At 38.2% G+C, this 21816-nt stretch overlaps 1 protein-coding gene across 3 annotated transcripts in view; it reads left to right on the top strand.

Annotated features, from left to right (window-relative positions):
- Positions 1-21816, top strand: part of COL8A1 (collagen type VIII alpha 1 chain) — a 157900-nt gene that overhangs the window by 25104 nt on the left and 110980 nt on the right. Inside the window, exon 2 of one of the 3 annotated variants that reach the window (XM_068546868.1) lies at positions 12303-12357. The exons of the other annotated variants lie outside the window; for them this stretch is intronic. The gene's annotated coding sequence lies outside the window, so the exon portion shown is untranslated. The remainder of the gene's footprint in view (positions 1-12302; positions 12358-21816) is intronic. 3 annotated transcript variants of the gene reach the window in all.

The following is a 21816-nucleotide window of genomic DNA, read 5'->3' as shown; positions in this document are numbered from 1 at the left end:
GAAGCCTAGCAATACAGGAGGAGGAAAAGAAGCTATAAAATGATAAGAATTTCTAAGGTGTATAGCATTCATTGAGGAGATAAATTGTTGTATAGCCTTAGGAAGTTCCTGGGGGAACCACTGGATCACAGCTGAATATAAATATTGACATATTGAGTAGTATCTTTTAAGAATTAAGGAAATTCTATATGTCAAATATATAATATCAAAACAAGAATATTTTGGTCCTGATGGGTGTAAAACATCAGCTATTAGGAAAATTTTAATTATCCAAAATGTCTCATTCCCTAAAGACTCAGGAAAGTTGATGTTATTCTACTACGTATGAGTGTGTATGCACGCACGTATGCACACATGTATATAAATTATATGAAGTGGAATTCCTGTTACGATAGAATTCCTAACATGCAGTATAATGGATTATTAACTTTTTGGTTGTCAGCTTCCTATAAAAGCATGATCAAAGTGGTTACCTGGAATCCAAAACCTTGGGTTCATGCTTTCTTTTCATGTAATACAACTGAGATCGGGGAAATTACCTCACTGCTCAGTGACTCCATTTATCTATTTGTATAATGAGAAAAACAAAAGCTTAGCTCACAAGGGTCTGGTGGACTGTTCCTATTTCAAAACCTGGAAATGTTTAATGTAAATCCCAATAATACCCTGGTTTGGGGTTATTATTTTTTAAGCAAACGCCGTTCAAAAAAAAGATGCAAAGGAAGTCAGTCTTTCTTTCCCCACAATCTTTCCAAAGAACACAACAAAGAAACAAAGAGCCAAACACTCTGACTCATGCCTTTTTCTAATCGTGTTGTGGGCAATTTGCTCCCCCATAAAAAAGTAGTCGTGAAGCTTTGAACTCTGGGTTTTGGAAGGCCAAGAGTGGGAAAACATCTAGCAGAAAGAAGGGCACATTCCAAATCTGTCCAAATCTGTCCAGTGCTATGCGTTTGTGAGAAAAGTCCGCTTGGGCATGCAGCCCCCATTGGAGCCCTTTTCTGTTGTTAGAACTTTCTGACAAAAGAAGGGGTTGAACTTTGCCTTTCAATGAAATCTTGAGTCGAGAGTTTCTTTTTCATATCTTACTCATTCAAGCCTTAAGATGGTCTCTCAGTTTGAACTTGCCTTTAGGACAAATGGGAAAATGGTGTAGCTTTCAGCCTAGAAAAGCTGGCTCCATCCTTCTTCAGGTAAAAAAAAAAAAGTTCTACATGGTTTAGAAAGCTGAAGATTCACTGAGGGTCTTCACTTAGAGATTTCTGATATTGAAATTGGTTATTACATCCCAACGTTGAGCAGATGTCATGCTTTTTGTTTTCTTAGAGGCTGCTTTCTTAAAGTCTGTCACAATCTAACATACAACTTCATAGTATATGAAGGGCTTTCATGTATGTTAATTCATTTGTGAGACTTGGTATGCCTCTGACTTCCCAGTATTTTATAGCTGTGTTTTGTTTCTTGTTTTAATTCTTAAAGACACTCACAATCTGAAAAAGATACATATACATTTTGGTACATTTTTAAATGGCTAGTGTCATTCTTTAGCTGATAAGATTGAGCTGTTCTTCCGTATCACCCAGTTGAAGAATTTATCTCAGTACTAAAATCTCATTGCCTAAAGTGCTCTAAGGGTATCTCAAAAATGTCCCTGGGAGGAAGTTTCTATAGAAACACTCTCAGCTCACTGTACCTGCAGGCCATTCTGTCCTTTGTGCCTTCCCTTCTGTTACAGACATTTGTCTTCCTAAGTCTCTCCCCTAACATAGTCTCTAGTGCTCCTCATCCCACCTCTCCTGGCTTCTGGGGACTTCACTCTGAGCCATTTGCACCACCTGCCTATTGTAGCTATAGTGTTTTCTCAGCACAGATTGGATTGTGACTCACCCCGTTTAAAACCTGTCAGAGATATTTCATGACCCTCAAATTAGAGTCCAAACTCCATCACAGGATTTACAAGGATTATTTTCCATGGTCTCGGCCTACCCATCTTTCCAGCTCCACTCCTTTCCACACCACCTGCTGTCACCAACCCTACTCTACGCACAACCACAGTTTGCTCTGAGAGTGCCATAGCTCTTGTCTTTTAGGGCGTTCATTCACACTGTTCTGTCTTTTTGTCTGGAACACTCTGCCTTCTCATCACCTCCCAACTCCCTAAGCATTCCCAGAAGCCTTCCTTGAACCCCAGAACTGGATTCGGTGGCCCTGCTCTATGCTCAGACATTGCCCCAACATCCCTCTATGGCATCTAACACTCTCACCATAACTTTTTAATTAACTGACTATCTCTCCTGCTGGCCCCATTATAAATCCCATGATGGTCTGAATTGAGTCTGTCTTACTAAGCAGTGTGTTCCCAGCACTGAGCCTAAAACCAAGCACAGATATTCAGTATTTGTTGAATGAAAGAATGAGTGAAAGATACACAAATGATAATCAGAGAAGCACAGATATCAGAGACAAAGCAGCAGATCAAGAATCAACCAGGGTTCTAGAAAAAGTGAGTGGTCAAAAGTCTGGTCAAAGAAGTCAGAAATCAAGAAGTCTTTAACAACCAACAGTGCAAGTGGGGAAGAAAAGGTCTAAGACAGGCCCTTACCAATAACAGCAAGCAAAATCTGATAGTCACAAAGCCCAGTCAGTCCCTCTCATGCTCATCCTGGGCAAAGTTCCCCAGAGTATTAGAGTGTGGTACAAGAACTATGTGCATCATGAGTCTACATCCCCAGCTAGCCTTACTGACTCAGAATCTCGTGGGCTGGGGCCATAAATCTGCACTTTCAACCAGCATCCCAAGGGATACTTATGCACCTTAAGGTCCTAGGCTGGAAGTGGAGATAATCACAATAGCTGATTGAGTAGACAGAGCAAGAGTGAGAAGCAAACACCCTTCCCTGGTGGTGTCTAGCTCAGCATCGTGAGCCCCCAGTTGCTCTCCATGTGGTATATGACTCGTAGATAAGGATACCTTTGCCCTGGTCCATCCATAATGAGCTAATGCACAGCTGGTCCATGGTTGACCCTTGAAGTTCCAACAAGGGTCATGTGCATTGCGTGGGGGTGGTCCTCTCACGGCACTTTAGTCATAACTCCCACTTAGCGTCTCACTGTGGCCTCCCTTCTCCTATTTGGGACATGGCCCAGTATAATCCATCTCTGCATTCTGTCTGGACAGATGAATATTTAACCAACATTCAATAAAACAATATTGCTTTGTCCATGACCTGGACAAAGGGCTAATAATAATAATATCTATGAAGAATTCATTGTAAGCTATCACTCCTCTGAGGAAAACAAAAATGTCCCCTTTAGCCCCACTAAGCCTGTGGTTTTAAAACCTTTTCCAATTTTGCATTATTGTCAAAGAAAAATAATTAGATATGGATGACTGAAAAAAACATCTAGAAAGTTCTATCTGAGGAAAAGAGGTTCACCTCAAACCAAAATTTCCTGTTTTGATCTTGTGCTCCAAGCAGTCTCATTTTTTCCTTTGGGTTTTACATATAGTTTTGTCATTTATGGTCATGCCTGTAATCTGTCGTGCTCACAATGAGTTCAGGATAAACACTGATTTTTGTTACTATTCTATTATTTATAGCTTAATATTACTCTTCACCTTTCTCTCAAGACTCTGTTCTATCACAGCCATTTGACGTCAGTACAAAGCATCTTAAGTCCCCATTAAACCAACATGTATGTGATGTGGGCAGAAAAAACAATGCATCTTGACTTTCCCAAAGTCATTTGAATCAACTGTTTTAAGTGTAATTGAAAACATATTTTTGTAAGCAAATAGAGCCAATAAACTAGAAAGCTCTATGGAAACACCAGGCTCCTCTTCTCTGGTTTTTAGTAAACTGCAGTAGAGGACCCTAGGAACAGTGAGGCCATTGTGTCCCTACAGGGAATCACACAGGAGGACAAATGCTCATCCACAAGCATGGTTCATCTCTCACAAGTGCTCTAGGTAGAAAGTCTAACAGGGAAAGAAGAGGAAATATGTCAGGGCCCCAAGGCTTTGTATAACCTCCCTCCTGTCAGTGTGTGGACCTGATATGCCTTTATACAGGTGGTAAGATTAAGGGGGAGAACCTCATTGCCTTTGTGCCCCTATGACCCCAAGATCTAAAACCATGATTATCTTCCTATAATTATTTTTTTAAATATAACCACGAAGGAAATATCCTCCTGGGCCAGGTCCCTTTCTCAGTGGCAGTGACGCAACTCCCACTAAATCTGTGTGATATCATCATCTTTCTTCCTAAGGTCAAATATTCTGCTTGGTCTTTCCAGCCCCTGAAACTGGAATCCTATGCTGGTGCAGTGGGGCTGGCACTGGGAAGGATTCTGAATGATGAGATTGAATCATTGGCACACACTGAATCATTCTGGCACATTGGCTTTTCCTATAATTTCTCTAGCTATGAATTGGAGCAGATTTATTTACTCAATTTATAAAATGGCACGATTCATTAAAGTAAATCACTTGATGTAAAAGAACTAATTATAGAGCTTTTAGTAAAAATAAGTAAAATCTTTTTACCTTAGGGCTGGGGGCAGAACCAATTTCTGAATTATAGGTTTTTACTGTGTGCATGTGTTAAAGTTCCAGGGGACATGATTTGACCCAAATTTGTTTAATAGCTAAGCATGATGTAACAGGCTTTTACTTTATGAAGAACAGAATAGCTATGTAAAAAAATATCCTTTTCACTGTCTATGTCTATGTCAATTTTTAAAAATGGATCTCTTATGCAGTGCTGACAAGGGAATGGAAATGGGGAAATGATCATACACTATTGGTAAGAGTCTAAATTGGTACAACTTTTCAAAGTTGAACTAGTAACTCCACCCCAAGAATCTCTCCTACAGATATACTCACATGTTTGTTTTAAGATATAAGAATGATGATATTCATCAAAGGACAAAAATCAACAGAGTGACAAGGCAACATTTGGAATGGGAGAGAGTATTTGCAAATCATATGGTTGATAAGGGGTTAATATCCAGAGAACTCCTACAACTCAACAACAAAAAGTAAGCAACCCAATTTTAAAATGGGCATAGGATTGAATAGACATTTCTCCAAAGAAGATGCCCAAATAGCCAACAAATACATGACAAAGATGCTCAGCACCACTAATCATTAAGGAAATGCAAATCAAAACCACAGTGAGATACCATCTCACACTCATTAACATGGCTAACTATTAAAAAAAAAACAGAAAATAAGAAATGTTGGTGAGGATGTGGAGAAACTGGAACCCTGTGAACCGTTGGTGAGAATGAAAAATGGTGTCGCTACTATGGAAAACAGTATGGCAGTTCCTCAAAAAATTTAAAATAGAATTACCATACGACCCAGAAAATTCCACCTCTGAGTATATACCCAAAATAATTGAAAGCACAGTCTCACATATATATATGTTTACATTCATGTTTGTTACATAGCAGCACTTTATTCACAATAGCCAAAAGATGAAAACAACCCATGTCCACTGATGGAAGGATGAATGGATAAACAAAATGTGGTATAAACATATAATGGAATATTATTCAGTCTTAAAAAGGAAGGAAATTCTGACACATGCTACAACATAGATGAAACTTGAGGACATTATGCTAAGTGAAACAAGTCAGTCACAAAAAGACAAATATTGTATGATTCCATTTATGTACCTAAATAGATACCTAAGTAGTCAAATTCATAGAGACAGAAAATAGAATGGTGGTTGTCAGGGGCTGAGGGGAGGACAGAATGGTGAGTTATTATTTAGTGGGTATAGAACGAGAGTTTTGCAAGATGAAAAGAGTTCTGGAGATTGTCACAACAATATGAATGTACTTAACACTACTGACCTGTACAGTTAAAAGTGGTTAAGATGGTAAATTTTGTTATGTGTATTTTACCACAGTTTTTTTTTGAAAAGAATAATGGTGTTACAGTAATCATGAAAAACAGAAAACATGCAAATCCTTCAAATGGAAAACAGCTATTGAATAGAATTCCATGCAACCACTGAAAAATGTTGTCTATATAAAGTTATTAACTTAGAAGGATGTCCAGGATCTATGTTTTGAGTCAAAAAGCAATTTTCAGAGCCACATGCTTATATTGACTGTATTAGTTTGCTAGAGTTGCCATAACAAAGTACTACAAACTAGATGACTTAGAACAGTAGAAATGTATTGTCTCACAGTTCTGGAGGCCAGAAGGCTAAGACCAAGATGTCAGAAAAGTTAGCTCCTTCAGAGGACTGTGAGGAAGAATATGTTTCATGCCTCTCTACTAGTTTCTGACGGTTTACTGGCAATTTTTAGTGTTCCTTCTCTTTTAGACAATGCATTACCTGAATCTCTCCCTTCATCTTCATATAGTATTCTCCCTGTGTGCAGGTTTATCTCTATGTCCAAATTTCCCTTTTTCATAAGGACACCAGTCATATTGGATTAGGGGCCCACCCTACTCCTGTATGACCTCACCTTAACTAATTACATCTGCAGCAAACTTATTTCTAAATACGGTCACATTCTAAGGTATTGGGGGTTAGGAGTTCAATATATGAATTTTGGGGGACACAATTCAACCCATAACAAGGACCTTGTTTTTTTCTTACTAGAAAAGCTATACACATGTACATATGCATATGTGTATGTAAGTGGGTAGATGCATATATGAATATATAAAGGAGTGAATGGTACACATCAAACTGCTAACTGGGGTTACCCTCTGGAAAATGATGGGGAGTGAGGAGGGTGGGTGGGCAGTATTTATTCTTTTAATCTCCACACTTTTGAATTGATTGAAAAATGTTCAACAGGCATGTGTAACTACTGCAAATTTAAGCAAGCAACTTATAAGCTTTTAAGGCACCTTATAGGTGTTCATCAAGGTAGATAGTTAGGTTGCCTTGAAGAGAAGTGGGAACTACAACAATTAGGTGATCCAAAATTGTTGGAATACTTTTCAGCTATCAAAATGCGAAACAGTAATATTTCATATGTTCCCCCCAAAAAGGGCTTATGAGTCAGCGGCAGAGTGGAAATAGCACTGTACTTGGAGTCCAGAGAGCCAGAAGGAGCTCCATTTCCGGCACTAGCTGGCTATGTGTCCTTAGGTTCTTAACTGCACTGGCATTTGCATTTTCATCTTTAAATGTTTCTGTAAATTCCAGATATGCAGTCCCTTGGTCTATGTTTATTCCTATCTGGCTTATACATGCATGTTTTATGTCACAACAAAATTTGACCGAGCCTAAAAATAGCCAACCATCACTTCTCCTAGACAAAGATCTGAACACAGAGGCCATTGATCTGAACTGTGTGCTTGAAGGATAGCATGTAGATGATCTGTTATATAATCAGGTGGCCTGATTCTTCCACTCTGCCTCTGCAAAATGTCTATGCCACCCTTTGCTATTACTGTGGGAAGGACAGCTTCCACTGCAGACCCATGTAACAGAGTTGAACCCCACAAACCTACCTCAGTCTTTCAGAGCTTTTCTTCATTCCTCCATTCAATCAGGAAATAATTATTAAGTACCCACTGTGAGTCAGGACTATAGCAGGCCCTGGGGACTCATTGATCAGCAGAATAAACAAGGTCCCTATTCAGCTGAATGAGGTCAAGAAAACACGTAATTACAAGACAATATGGAATGTGTTTTGGTAAAGGAAGTGCAGTGTGCTCAAGGGATTCCAGTTCTCTGAGTTAGGGGCCCCTAACTCAGACTTAAAGTTTTCCAAAGACTTCTTTTCACAGAATTGCATCAGCTCAGCTTTGAAATCATGAGTTAGGTAATTTTGCCCACTACTGGCTTTCCAAGAATTCTGTCTTTCATTTGGGTCTGTGGTTGCTGGGCAGAGGCAAGGCTCAGGCAGCGAGTAACCAAGCCCCTGTTGTTCAGCTGCCCAATGAAGAGAAACAATGGCATCTCTGACTGGGAGGCATTCTTCCAACTTCCTGGATGGTGCCATGTTTTCACTCAACGTAGCAGAATCCGCTCTGCCAAGTTCAGGTGTAAAAGGGGTCAGATATTTGATTGCAAGGCCTGAACATAATGAGAAATACTTATTCCTTTCTCATCAGAGTCAACATCCATTACAGCACTCCTCACTGTTACGAACCAGTACATCAAACACAAAGTTTCCCTTTGAAAGTCTATATGACATTCTGAAAGTCTTTGGAGGGCGCATTTGCTAGTTTCCTCAGGCATAGCACACGACAAGGTGATAGGGCTCTGGTTTCTCTAAGTCCCCTCAGAATTCTTGTTTCCTGTCCCCATAAGGCTTCTCTACGTTGACCTGCAGAGCTCAAGCAAATATACGGTTGTGTTTTGTAACATTTTTTAAAAGGAATTCTGATCAAAGTGGTAGTGGTAATATTTTGTTTTGTCTTGTCACTGCAATAAGCTCTACAAATTTACTAAATCCCAATGTAAGCTGATGTCTGACTCTTTGACATCTTTATTTTCCAGAAATACCCTCTGTCATTTTTTTCCATGGAAAATCTACACTAGAGGACACAAGCTTGATAAAAAAGGGATGGAGATGATGAGGCTTTTTTCCCACAGACAAGGATATACCTGTATCCCTTATTGAAGCCAGGTTTCTTTGGATTTTTTTTTTTTTTTTTTGGTTGTGCTGGGTCTTCATTTCTGTGCGAGGGCTTTCTCTAGTTGTGGCAAGCGGGGGCCACTCTTCATCGCTGTGCGCGGGCCTCTCACTATCGCGGCCTCTCTTGTCGCGGAGCACAGGCTCCAGACGCGCAGGCTCAGTAGTTGCGGCTCACGGGCCCAGTTGCTCCGCGGCATGTGGGATCTTCCCAGACCAGGCCTCAAACCCATGTCCCCTGCATTGGCAGGCAGATTCTCAACCACTGCACCACCAGGGAAGCCCCTTCTTTGGAATTTTTAAAAATACAGACAATTTTTTTAAATTTCCTCATGCATCTAAGAAAAAACAATTGGTTAAGTTTTTTTCCTAATCCTGCCTCAATTCTATAAATTCCTGTACCGCAATTTTCTGCATACAATGGACATTTCATCACAGTTCATTGATTTGGAGGCTCCAAAATAAAAAGACCTACCTCTAATTACCAAATATTCACTGCATATAGCAGCAACCTCAGACCTGAGTCTATCCATGGGATCTATGTAGAATTCTATCACACTGAATGAGTAAGTACATCCTCCCACCATAGGAAGGATGTGGTTATGTAGAATCCAATGTGCCACTATACTATTGTCTGTTTGTTATTTATTATTTGTTTTATACCACTTGAATGTAAGCTCCAAAGAGCAGGGTCTTTATTTTGTTCCCTACCTTGTGTCTCCCCAAGGCCTGGAGCAGTGCCAGGCACAACATAGGCCCTCAACTACTATTATTGAATGAATGACTGTAACAAGGTTATTTTTCTCCAATGGCAGCTCTCAGACTGGCTCTTCTGAATCATCTTTATCCTTTGATGACATCTTGGCTAGATTCTGTAACTTCCTGGTCACTTTCAGCAATGAAAGGCTCAATCCAGTTTAAAACTTCAACCTCAAATCCAGTGCAAATCTTTCTTTCTCTGTCTCTGCTCTTCCACTCTTCTTCCCAGCTATGGATGCTGGCATGACCCAGCTCTGGTTTTAACACCCTTTTCTCACTCCCCTTTATGGAGGCCTAGCTTTTGAAGTGTTTGGGGTAGGAGGAGGGAGAAGAAATGGACCAACTTTTTTTAACTTAACCTCCTATAGTTGAAGTGCTTTTTCTATTGATTAAAGCATCTTTGCTGGGTAACAGGTACCTTCTATGAAGTCCACCTGAATCCCAAGAAACTAACACATCCTCACCACCGAAAATGGAAATGGGAGCCATTCCATGTCCTTTCGTCCTCCTCGGTATTCCCATCTCTCAGATTAGAAATCCAGGGTGCCAGGCTTCCCTTCCTGCAGGAATTCTCAACTTTTATAAGAGAGGTTCTTGAAGCCCCCCCACCTTTCTGGCCCCAGCCTCTCACTTGGCTTTGAGGAGTGGAAAGCACCCACCATTTCCCTCCCTCCCCCAGGAAGAGCTTCTCGCCATGAACGCGCTCTCCCGCACAGGCTGATGTTCTCAGTCCCCAACACTTCTCATCTTCTTATACTTTCTCAGATAGAGTTGGGTGGGTGTGTGGGGGAGGAATAAGGAATATTAAGTATGGTTGCCTTGGGGCTGGCACTTCGGGGGTCTCTCTCAGTAAAGCCACATTGAGGTGTGAGGAGAAACTGGTGAGTCTTTTTAGATTTACCACCTTTTTGTTTCCAACTGGGACCCTACACATCGACTTCAATGCAACAAGAAAAGTCCTATCAACATCTTGTTATTTCTGCTACAAAAATCACTGTCTATCTTTTACATTTACACCTCTCTCCAGGCCTGGTATATGCCTTGTTCTGTAAGCAGTTACGGAGACATTCAATAGATATTTATTAAATTCTTAATACAGGATGAGGTACTTGAGATGTTGACCAGAAATTCTAAACTTCAACCTGAAAGCTGCTGAAAAAAACTTGTGGGTATCAACGTTACAAATCCTGTTGAAACCACAGAGACTTCAGACCCATGCAGGAATTTCTAAACCCCGCTCCAAACGTTTACAGGATTCAGGGCTTGGGGTTCCCCGGATGCTCCAATCATCAGAAAATCTCCCATATGAAGAAAGAGCAGGGACAATATTTTTTTAATTAAATACATGCTTAGGGAGAAATTTAAAACAGAAACATTTGATAATGAGACAGTCTTTTATCTCTGTTTGCTGCAAGCATCTTGGGCTTCAAAATGTCTCATTGGCTACTGAAACCTAATGTCACCAGAGTCCCAAAACAGATATATTTTGCCACAAATCGCAGATGCTTAGGAATCCTCCTCCTTGAGATTCGATTCATATTGTGCGTCTTGACACTGAGTTTTCTCTCTGCCACAACTCAGAAAAAGTCGGGTGGTCTATATGGTTTTGCTTTCACATTCACAGCTTCACCAGCTTTCTTGGATCCTCAATTAACACATTAGTTGCATCCCTCTGTAATATATGCATTCAGGGAACAAAAATTCAGATCAGTGTGGAAAGTTATTGGGAAGGGTGGATTAATCTAATTTTATTGGTTTCAACTTTCCATTGAAACTTGTTTCCCATCATAATATAAACCAGTTTCCCTCTCTGTACTTTCCTTGCTCTCTCAGTAATAAGGGACATCTACTTTTCTCAAACAAATACTATGGCAATTTAATTGAAGAATAGATGTAAAACAAAACTTGCAGTTTATGGAAGAAATCTCCTTTCTTCCAGCAAAAGTTCTGTAATTAACCATACATCCTTTGGGAGGTCTTAACCTCTAATCTTCATTTTCCTCATCTGTCAGTTTAAGGCCAGGCTAACGTATTGTCCATTTATTGTCTATTCTGTACCCGGTTCTATGGAGAGCATTTATCATGTTACTATTTTATTTTGTATTCAAAATAACTCTATATAAAAGGAATTATAATCTGCATTTTGTAGATGAAGAAACAGATTCAGAAGGTTAAGTAATTTGCATAACATGTGGCTTGGCCAGTCAAAGATAGAACCTGAATCCAAACCCTCATTTCTTTAGTTCTAAAGCCCTAATTCTAATTGCTGTAATATGCTATCAACTAAATGAGTTCTGAGAGCCCTAAACTATTCCTTCAGGTTCTATGTTCTGAGCCATGGAACTATTTCATGTCATTGCAAGAGGCATTATTGGTAAATTATTATTCCTGGCTTTATATAGAATAAAAAATAGTATACCTCAATATTTTGTAACTACTTTTGTATTGTGAATGGTGGAGAAAAAAGAACTATCAGGTAGCTTCATCTTCTTTTTCTTCCAAAAATATTCTACCTAAGCAAACGTTTTTTTCTTTTTTTAAAGACTCCCTCAAATAGACATGATACAGCCTTCCTTAGAAGACCACCTATTGCTTAATATTGGGAAAAAGAGTTTTTCTCTGTCTGGTGTGGCTCCCTTCAATTCTAATTTATTGTCCGTACTTCAGAGTGAATTTGATCATTGTTTCTTATCCCTTTCTTCTGGTGGGAAATAATAGGACAGGATGTGCTTAAGGGGAGATATAAAAATATTGTATTGAGACACCACAAGGAATGTTAATTCCTTCTTGCAATCAGTGTTTTAAGGGGTGTCTGTACAGAGTAAAAATAGATGGACAGATGAAGAGTACAAGTCTTATGTAAAAGGAAAGTATTCATCTTCTACTCTTCTTTTAAATAACAAAATTTCAATATCATCCGTGCCTAGGTTTTCTGGACTTGGAGAAATAACACTTAAGGAAGAGGGTGGAGAGGAAGGAAAGGTAGGTCCAACTGACAGTTAACTGATTTCATCAAGAATTATCTAATGTGCTTAATAAGAATTATCTTCTCCATATGTGCTGGCCTAGAAAATGAAAAATGTCTTGTCCATCAGTCTTTGAAGAATTGAATCATCATTTTCCTATCAGCTAAACACTCAGTGAAAGAAAGAAACATTTGAGAAGATAATACAGCAAATTTAAAAAAAGATAGAAATGAATGAGAATTTGTAGACCTTTTTTTTCACTTTGGCAAAGCTAAAACAAAACATCTGGCTAAAACAAAACAAAGGTTTCCTGTCAGCATGGAAAAAGCCATTCCTGTCTAAAATTGTGTTATCTGTTTTTTAGTCCACTTAATTAAGAAAGCTGCTAAATGTCATGCAACATGTCATCAAATGCCCTTTATAAAACTGATTTCAATTTTTCATGGGTTCATCCAGTTTTTGTGTTCTCACTATTTAATCCTTTAGGGTTTTTTTTTAAGGCGAGTCTTCATTTCTAAGAGTCAAAGATACACTATTCTTGCTATAATTACTTTTTGCACATCACAGTTAAAAATATACCAGAATAAAAAAAATATATATATACCAGAATATAAAAATCCACTGAAGATCAAGTCATCTACTAAAATATAATATGGTCTCACACATATCATTGACACTTACTTTTAAAGAGAAAAACTGAGATATGGAAACTGCTTGAGTTGAACCGAGCTATATTAAGTCTGACCCTCTAATTTTTCACATAGAAAACCTGAGTCTCGAACTTGAATGAAATGTGGATCACAAAGTTAGTAGTGGAAAGCTGACATGAGCCTGCTTCACTACTACACTGTTCAAAAAATATTTAACTAGCTATTCTGTGCCAGGTGTAGTGTTAGGTTTTGATGATTCAAAAGTGAAAAAGACAGGGTGTTCAGTCTGAAGAATCTTATAATCCAATGGGAGAGTAAAGTAAATAAATTGATAAGTAAATTTTTGTGTAAAAAATAACTTACACACTTAGTAGCTTAACAAATTTACATTTATTATCTCACAACTTCAGTGGGTCAGAAATTGAGTATTTTAGCTGGATCCTCTGCTTCAGGATCTCTTACAAAGTTTCAATCAAGGCATCAGTCAGAGCTGAGGTCTTATCTGAAAGCTCCACTGGAGAAGGATATGTTTTCAAGCCCATGTGGTTGTTGGCAGGATTTAGTTCCTTGTGGTCTGTCAGACTGAGGTCCTCAGTGTCTTGCTGGCTTTTGTCTGAAGGCCATCCTCGATACCTTGCCACGTGGACCTCCCCAACATGGTTGCTTCTTTTATCAAAGTGTGTAAGTCAAAAAGGCAACAGTGAGAATCTGCTAACAGGATGGAGGCAGGGATAATTGGGGGCCATCTTAAAGTTTATCCACCACAGAATTTTACAGTAAAACATGACAAATGTTGTGAAAGAGAAAGGCCCAGGGACAGTGCGAGCACAGGAGATAGGATCTAAACCAGACTAAGGAGGCTGGGCTATCATTTGAGTTGAACTTTAAAGGATGAGTGGTCGTCAGATCAATGAAGAAGGAAAGATGGTCATTCCAGGCAGAAGTAGGGCCTATAAATGCATAGAGGCATTAAAAAGTACATTTTTCATGTCTTTGTAGGTAAGTTGGAATGGCACAATATTAAATAATTGGGAAGGATGCTTTTTGCTTAGGATCAGCAAATTTTAAAGTTGAAGACTCCAGATGGAACAACTAAGGCTCAGAGACATTAAGCCTAGCACATGGTAGATATTCAATAAATGTTGAACAAATTAATGAAATGTCTTTGTAGCATGCGAAATGAGCTTCCACTCTCATACCCCAAACAGTAACCACATAAGTCAACCTCCATATCTTTAAGAAAAATAGGATCTTGCACTGCTGGTGGGAATGTAAATTGATACAGCCACTATGGAGAACAGTATGGAGGTTCCTTAAAAAACTACAAATAGAACTACCATACGACCCAGCAATCCCACTACTGGGCATATACCCTGAGAAAACCATAGGTCAAAAAGAGTCATGTACCAAAATGTTCATTGCAGCTCTATTTACAATAGCCAGGACATGGAAGCAACCTAAATGTCCATCGACAGATGAATGGATAAAGAAGATGTGGCACATATATACAATGGAATATTACTCAGCCATAAAAAGAAATGAAATGGAGGTATTTGTAATGAGGTGGATGGAGTTAGAGTCTGTCATACAGAGTGAAGTAAGTCAGAAAGAGAAAAACAAATACAGTATGCTAACACATATATACGGAATCTAAGGGAAAAAAAAAAAAAAAAAAAAAGGCCATGAAGAACCTAGTGGCAAGACGGGAATAAAGACACAGACCTACTAGAGAATGGACTTGAGGATATGGGGAGGGGGTGGGGTGAGATGTGACAGGGTAAGAGAGTGTCATGGACATATATACACTACCAAATGTAAAATAGATAACTAGTGGGAAGCAGCCGCATAGCACAGGGAGATCAGCTCGGTGCTTTGTGACCACCTAGAGGGGTGGGATGGGGAGGGTGGGAGGGAGGGAGATGCAAGAGGGAAGAGAAATGGGAACATATTGTATATGTATAACTGATTCACTTTGTTATAAAGCAGAAGCTAACACACCATTGTAAGGCAATTATACTTCAATAAAGATGTTTAAAAAAATAAAAAATAAAAAAAAAATAAAAAAAAATTAAAAAAAAAGAAAAATAGGAAAGATAAAATTAGAAGTGCTGGGAGATAGATAGAAGAAAAGTATGTTTTACAGTAAAAAGAATTCTAGAGACAGCCAGAAACTACTGGAAAAGAAACAGAAAGTTAGATTTCAATTCTAATTTCTATTCATAGAAGTGAAAATAAAAGGGGAATTGCTATGGTGTGATACCAGCCAGCTCTTTGGGGAAACAAACAAACAAACAAAAAAGCTTTACAGACATATAAGGTAATAATGGAATTTTTGCAACTAATTCTTTCACTTCATTCCAAAGGAAAAAAAAGTTTTCCAGAGTCTTTTTCTTGAACTTACCAAACTGCTATACAATTTCTGACTCAAAAACAATACATCACCTCTAGGATCCAAAAAAGAGATGGCTTATATTTCACATATTTATATCAGGCTTAGCATTTTTTTTCCTCGGTCTGCAATATACACGTTTTATATTTCAGCTGAAGAGGTTATTTTCCAAATGAGGTTAAAAAAAAGCCAAGGTACTATCACTCTGACATTAGCAGCAGTTACCTAAAATATATATATATATATTTTAAGTCATAACCATTTTAGGAAGTTTTTGAACCAAAGAGGAATTTGAGTAATAATCGTCATATCTCTTGTTGCATGTCAGGTATGATTGCCTGAAATGCGTTGAATGGAACTACACATTTACGATTCTTTCATTCATATAAAGTTAGCCTAATGTTAGCCAGATTTAGTCATCCTGTTGTCCCATGCTTATGGGTAAACCCACTTGGAACCAGCTTTTGGAGAGAAAGCAGGGGACTGTTAAATCTATCAGTGAAGATACCCTCTTTTCAATGCCTCTGGAGATGCTGGATTGTTTGCCTTCTTTACTTCTCAGTGTGGCACACCCAGTCTCTCCTGTTTGTGTGTGTGTGTGTGTGTGTGTGTGTGTCTGTGTGTCTGAGTCTGTGTGACTGGTGGGGAGGGAGTGTTTAAAATGTGTAATTCCTTTTTATCAATTCTCTACAAATCTGCAACCAAAATCCTTGAGGAAAAACATTTTAAAGAATATGGAGCATGTATTAATATATTTAAAATAGATAACCAACAAGGACCTACTGCATAGCACAGGGAACTCTGCTCAATATTGTGTAATAACCTAAATGGGAAAAGAATTTGGAAAAGAATAGATACATGTATATGTATAACTGAATCACTTTGCTGAACACCTGAAACTAACAGAACATTGTTAATCAACTATACTCCAATATAAAATAAAAAACGAAAAAATAAAAAAGAATATGGAGCATGAATCAGGGGGAAGGAAGATGATTTAAAAGGAATAGGAGTAAAATTATTTTTTAAATATGAAAAAGTAAAGGTAATAATTAAGATGTATGTGATATCAAAACCTTCTTTGAGAGTATTATAGAAAAGACAATTCTTCAGATGCTTTACAGTTCAGAAACATTTTTTAATTTCTTTGATGAGAGGATGTTTTAAAGTAGAAAAGTTAAAACTCTTGATTAAGTACACCAAGTTTTATGAGGAGTAAGTACTCAATTATCTAGACCATCTCTCCCAAATCTGCTACAAAAGTAAAAAGCAGGACTTTGGGAACTTTGGCTATTCATTTGATGGTCTTCTCTATAGAACATCCTAATTGAATTATATGGAGTTATCCACTTTAGAGCCTGAGATCTCTTAAAGAGAAAAGACACGGGCCTTCCCTGGTGGCGCAGTGGTTGAGAATCTGCCTGCCAATGCAGGGGACACGGGTTCGAGCCCTGGTCTGGGAAGATCCCACATGCCACGGAGCAACTGGGCCCGTGAGCCACAACTACTGAGCCTGCGCGTCTGGAGCCTGTGCTCCGCAACAAGAGAGGCCGCGATGGTGAGAGGCCCGCGCACCGCGATGAAGAGTGGTCCCCACTTGCCACAATTAGAGAAAGCCCTCGCAGAGAAGCGAAGACCCAACACAGTCATAAATAAATAAATAAATAAATAAATAAAAGACCGTGAATCTCTTTAAAAAAAAAAAAAAGAGAAAAGACACAAGTAATCTGGAACTGTTGATACCTGAAGGGCTCCACAGAGGCAGTCAGAAAACTAATCCATAGGGAGTCTCCACAGCTCAGAGCAGGAAAAATTAATTAAACTTCCACATTTCCAGAAGAGCTATTGAAAAGAGAGGTAGAAAACCTATTCTCTATTTCAATATCTAAATTTCTTTTTTTTTAATTGAAGCATAGTTGATTTACAATGTTGTGTTCATTGCAGGTGTACAGCAAAGTGACTAAGTTATACATATATATACATATTCTTTTTCGTATTCTTTTCTATTATGGCTTATTACAGGATATTGAATATAGTTCCCTGTGCTATACAGTAGGACCTTATTGTTCATCTATTTTATATACTACTGTATCTGCTACAGTACAGATATACTATTATATATATTATAAAATTTAAATTTATATATTTAATTTATATATTAAATTTTTTTTCTATATCTGTGAGTCTGTTTCTGTTTTGTAAATAAGTTCATTTGTGTCATAGTTTAGACTCCACACATAAGTAATATCATATGGTATTTGTCTTTCTCTTTCTGACTTACTTCACTTCATATGATAATCTCTAGGTCCATCCATGTTACTGCAAATGGCGTTATTTCATTCTTTCTTAAGGCTGAATAGTTTTCCATTGTGTATACATACCACATCTTCTTTATCCATTCATCTGTCAATGGACATTTAGGTTGCTTCCACATCGTGGCTATTGTAAATAGTGCTGCGATGAACATAGGGGTGCATGTATCTTTTCAAATTAGAGTTTTCTCTTGGTATATGCCCAGGAGTGGGATTGCTGGATCATATGGCAACTGTATTTTTAGTTTTTTCAGGAAGCTCCATACTGTTTTCCTCAGTGGCTGCACCAATTTACATTCCCACCAACAGTGTAGGAGGGTTCCCTTTTCTCCACACCCTCGCCAGCATATGTTATTTGTAGATTTTTAATGATGGCCATTCTGACCAGTGTGAGGTGGTACCTCATTGTAGTTTTGATTTGCATTTTTCTAATAATTAGCTTCAATATCTAAATTTCTTATATGTAGGTGACATTGCTTCTTCTTTTATATAAAAAATAACTATTACTTTGATTTATAGGGAAGATTTTTGTACTTCTATTAGACGTATATTGGAACTACTCTTTCCTGTCTTCCATATTTTCTTAACTTCTCTGATATTTTCCAACTCTTTATCTCTCTGGTCTTCATTCTGAGTGCTTTCCTTATGCCTTCAGTTTATCTAGGTTTTGTTTAACCCATCTCTTGGGTTAGACTCTAGTTGTGTTTCTGCACTACTTGGGTTATTCAAACTCAGGTCCCACAAGAAGCCTAGATTTGGACTTCCAATTTCCACCATGGCCAGGGAGGATGATCTATTTCCAAGCCATATCCCATGCTATATCCCAAGTCTGCCTCTGGACTTCTACCTCCTTGTATGAATTAGACAGGCTATTCCCAAATATATTTCCCCATTGTACAAAGTGCTTTAGACGTTAGCTTCTAAAGCATATAACCATGCTAATACCCTTGGCCCACATGGCATCAACCACCACTCATTACAATGATTTAAGTTCCCTCTATTTCCTGCTACTTAAAAGATTTCCCTTTCTGGCTTTTGAACTTAGCTTTGTAGCTAATATTTTTTAATTTATATTATAGCTGGCATTACTACATATTTCGAGTTAGAAGATATGCTTCCTACATCTGCTTAGTCAGCCAACCTTCCCAGAAATCAATTTTGATGCAGAAATAAATAAATTAGAGGATTTTTGTAGCTAGATATCTTATTAAGGTAGTGCTTTACAAGTAAGAAACAGATTCACTTCTTTGAACGATCAAACTTTCACTTCTGCTGACGCTTCCATTTCTGGTGGACTTTTTTTCTTTTAACATTTAAGAAACGCTTTATAGTGAAAAATGGTACAAGGTCATAAGTCCATCAAAATTACTACATGTGGTTATTGAATGGGCAACACATAGTTTTGTATCACATACTTTGGCACCAAAAATTGAGGGAGAAGGGCTTGGTTGCCCTCCTTGATTAAAGAGTAAAATTCCTTGAATTTTCTAGTGAAAAAAAGGCTGAGTGAATTTTCAGATTCAGTTATTAGAGACACCCTCGTTGCCTTCAAAATCTATTATGAGACTACCACCACCCATGAATTTGCCTAAATCATTTTATATTTCTTTATAACAGTTTTTAAAACAATTTTTTGCCTTTGGTATAAATAACTTGAGTTTATTATTCATTAAATTAAAGCTTCTCTATTATTTGTCCTTAACATTTACATGAAAGTAAATTTTATACAACACTACCTGAGGAGAAGAAAATTTTTTTGTTTTTCATTATAATTTTATTTTCCTGCCTTTGTTTCACTCTTATTCTGATTCTGAGACAACTGTTGATTTTCAGGTATTTCTTTCAAAATCTATCTTATGTTCAGTTTTAAAGAAGTCGCAGAGCAGAGCATAGGTGTTAAGATTCCCAGTCAGACTGGTTGAGTTTGAATCCAGCCTCCGCCACTTACTACTAAGTGTGCAACTGTAGGCAAGCTTTTTAACCTCTGTGTACCTCACCTTCCACGTCTGGACAATAGGGATGATGATGATGATGATGATGATGATGATGATAATAGTGCCTACTACATAGTGTGTTATAAAGATTAAATGAATTAATATAGAGAGAGCATTTAGAACAGCCTTCGATGTATGTTAATTATTATTGTTATATTTCAAATTTCCATGAGGCTTTTTGCACAGGCATCTCTAAGAGAGTGTTTCTAACCATAACCTAGCCTAATGATTTCATAGTTTTATGGAAAAGTCTCAAGGCACAATATCTTGAAGCATATTTAAAACAATCTATCCTTAATGCTATCTCTTTTCATGATCACTTGCTTTTTTTCATGAATGGATGCCTTAAAGGTAATGAACCCACATAACCCTTCCTTTTTTCTATCAGAACCCTTTGTTGAGACTGTTGACAGGAAACCCCTTGGGAATGGAGGGAGTTGAGGCAAAAGAAGAACACTTCAGTTTAGTGGCCAGAGGGGGCCCTCACACTCCCCTGCTGGTGCTGTGAGCCAAGATAAACAGGCTTGGCAAGGGGTGCCTTACTCACTCCACCCTGTCAACTTGGAGGTGAAGGTTTTCAACTGTGGTATTGCTACTCCACCCAACTTCTGTTCCATTTTTAATATACCTTTGTGATAAAATGTGCTGTATCCATTAAAAAAGTCTTGAAGGTGTGGCTGACAAGAAGGAAAGCAATATCCTGCCAATGCCTCAGACTTGAAAGGCCCTCCATCCCTAGCTCATGGACCACCCTCTCTATTCTGGCTTGTACAGCACAGGCTCCACATTTTGTTCAGTAAAAGCAACAACATCCACATACCTCACCACCTGGGAAAATGCCATAAATTGTCCCTAGTCATGTGTGCCCTGGCAAACACCCAGGTAAATGATTGAGCTCACACTGGCCAGTCACAGAAAGAATATTAGCGTACCTTGCTTCCCTCAACAAATGTGTTGCTGAAACTGCATGAAAATCAAGTGTTTGCAAGTTAAATCACTTCTTGAATTCACCGGGAATTTGCTGCTTAATAAGTGCTCAGTGGGCTACTTACTGAATAATAAAAGTCCTTTGTAAAGTAATAATGACCCTTTAGTTTATCTGTTTTCACATTTGGAATTTTGGAATCTGGCTTTCCTTAAAGCAAGACACATCTGTAGCATTAGTTTCTCTACTATAGGTGTCACTTAATCTCTGAGGGCTCAGTTTTTTTTTTTAGGGGAATGTTAGGGCATCAGACTCAATGACCTCTACAGTCCCTCCCAGCTCAAAATTCACTTTCTTACAAAGGCAGTCTAGGGATAATTAGAGAAAGTCTTTTTGTTTGGTTATTCTTTCTGATTTTATCATTCCATTCACGGTCTAAGGAAGAGTGTGCTTCCACCATCAGTTTCTGGAACAGTTCCATTTGATGCTTCACAATGGCATAAATAGCTATAGCCATGGTCAACTGACATTTTGAAGTTCCTCAGAGATCTCTTTCCATTGCTACCTTTCCTGCTTTAGTTTTGGCCCAGAGAAAAATTATCAAAGATCAGAACTGCTCCCATCAACTTCATAGGCTAAGACCTTCTTTCTGGATGTTCCCTGGAGCATAAGGCACTACATACAATATTTCATTATTTGCTGTGAGCATCAGTGATACACAAAGGGAAAATCATGTCAACTCCACTTCATATCCTGGAAAAGAGTACTACAAGATACTTAGGTTACTCACCCAAGTCACCCAGTCAGTAACTAATGAAGCTAAACATGCTTAATTTTGTGACAGAATTACTAGCCTATGCTGCTTGAAGTTGAAATAACTGACACCAGAAATATTTTAGTTAAAAACTTTCCTTATCATCCCCACTGAACATCACACCTTTCATTTAGGGAATCTATGCATTTACCAACACATCCTTGGAATAATCTCAAGAACAAAAGGCAACTGAAAGGTGATATTTATGAGCTATTGGCAGTATGCCTCAGGTTATACAAGCCACAAGTCTCCAAAAACAAGTATAACTAACATTTGATTCCCCCTGTGGCTGAAGAAGTACTTTCATATTAATATAAACATTTGATGTCACAGAGATAAAAAAGAGTGTGCGATTCATGTCAGTATTATTTCACCTCATTTAATTGCGTAA

Source organism: Eschrichtius robustus, chromosome 6, assembly GCF_028021215.1.
Source record: "Eschrichtius robustus isolate mEscRob2 chromosome 6, mEscRob2.pri, whole genome shotgun sequence".
In the NCBI taxonomy this organism is placed as follows: Eukaryota; Metazoa; Chordata; class Mammalia; order Artiodactyla; family Eschrichtiidae; genus Eschrichtius; species Eschrichtius robustus.
Note: the sequence above shows the minus strand (reverse complement) of the source record. Positions and strands in the feature narration are given on the sequence as shown.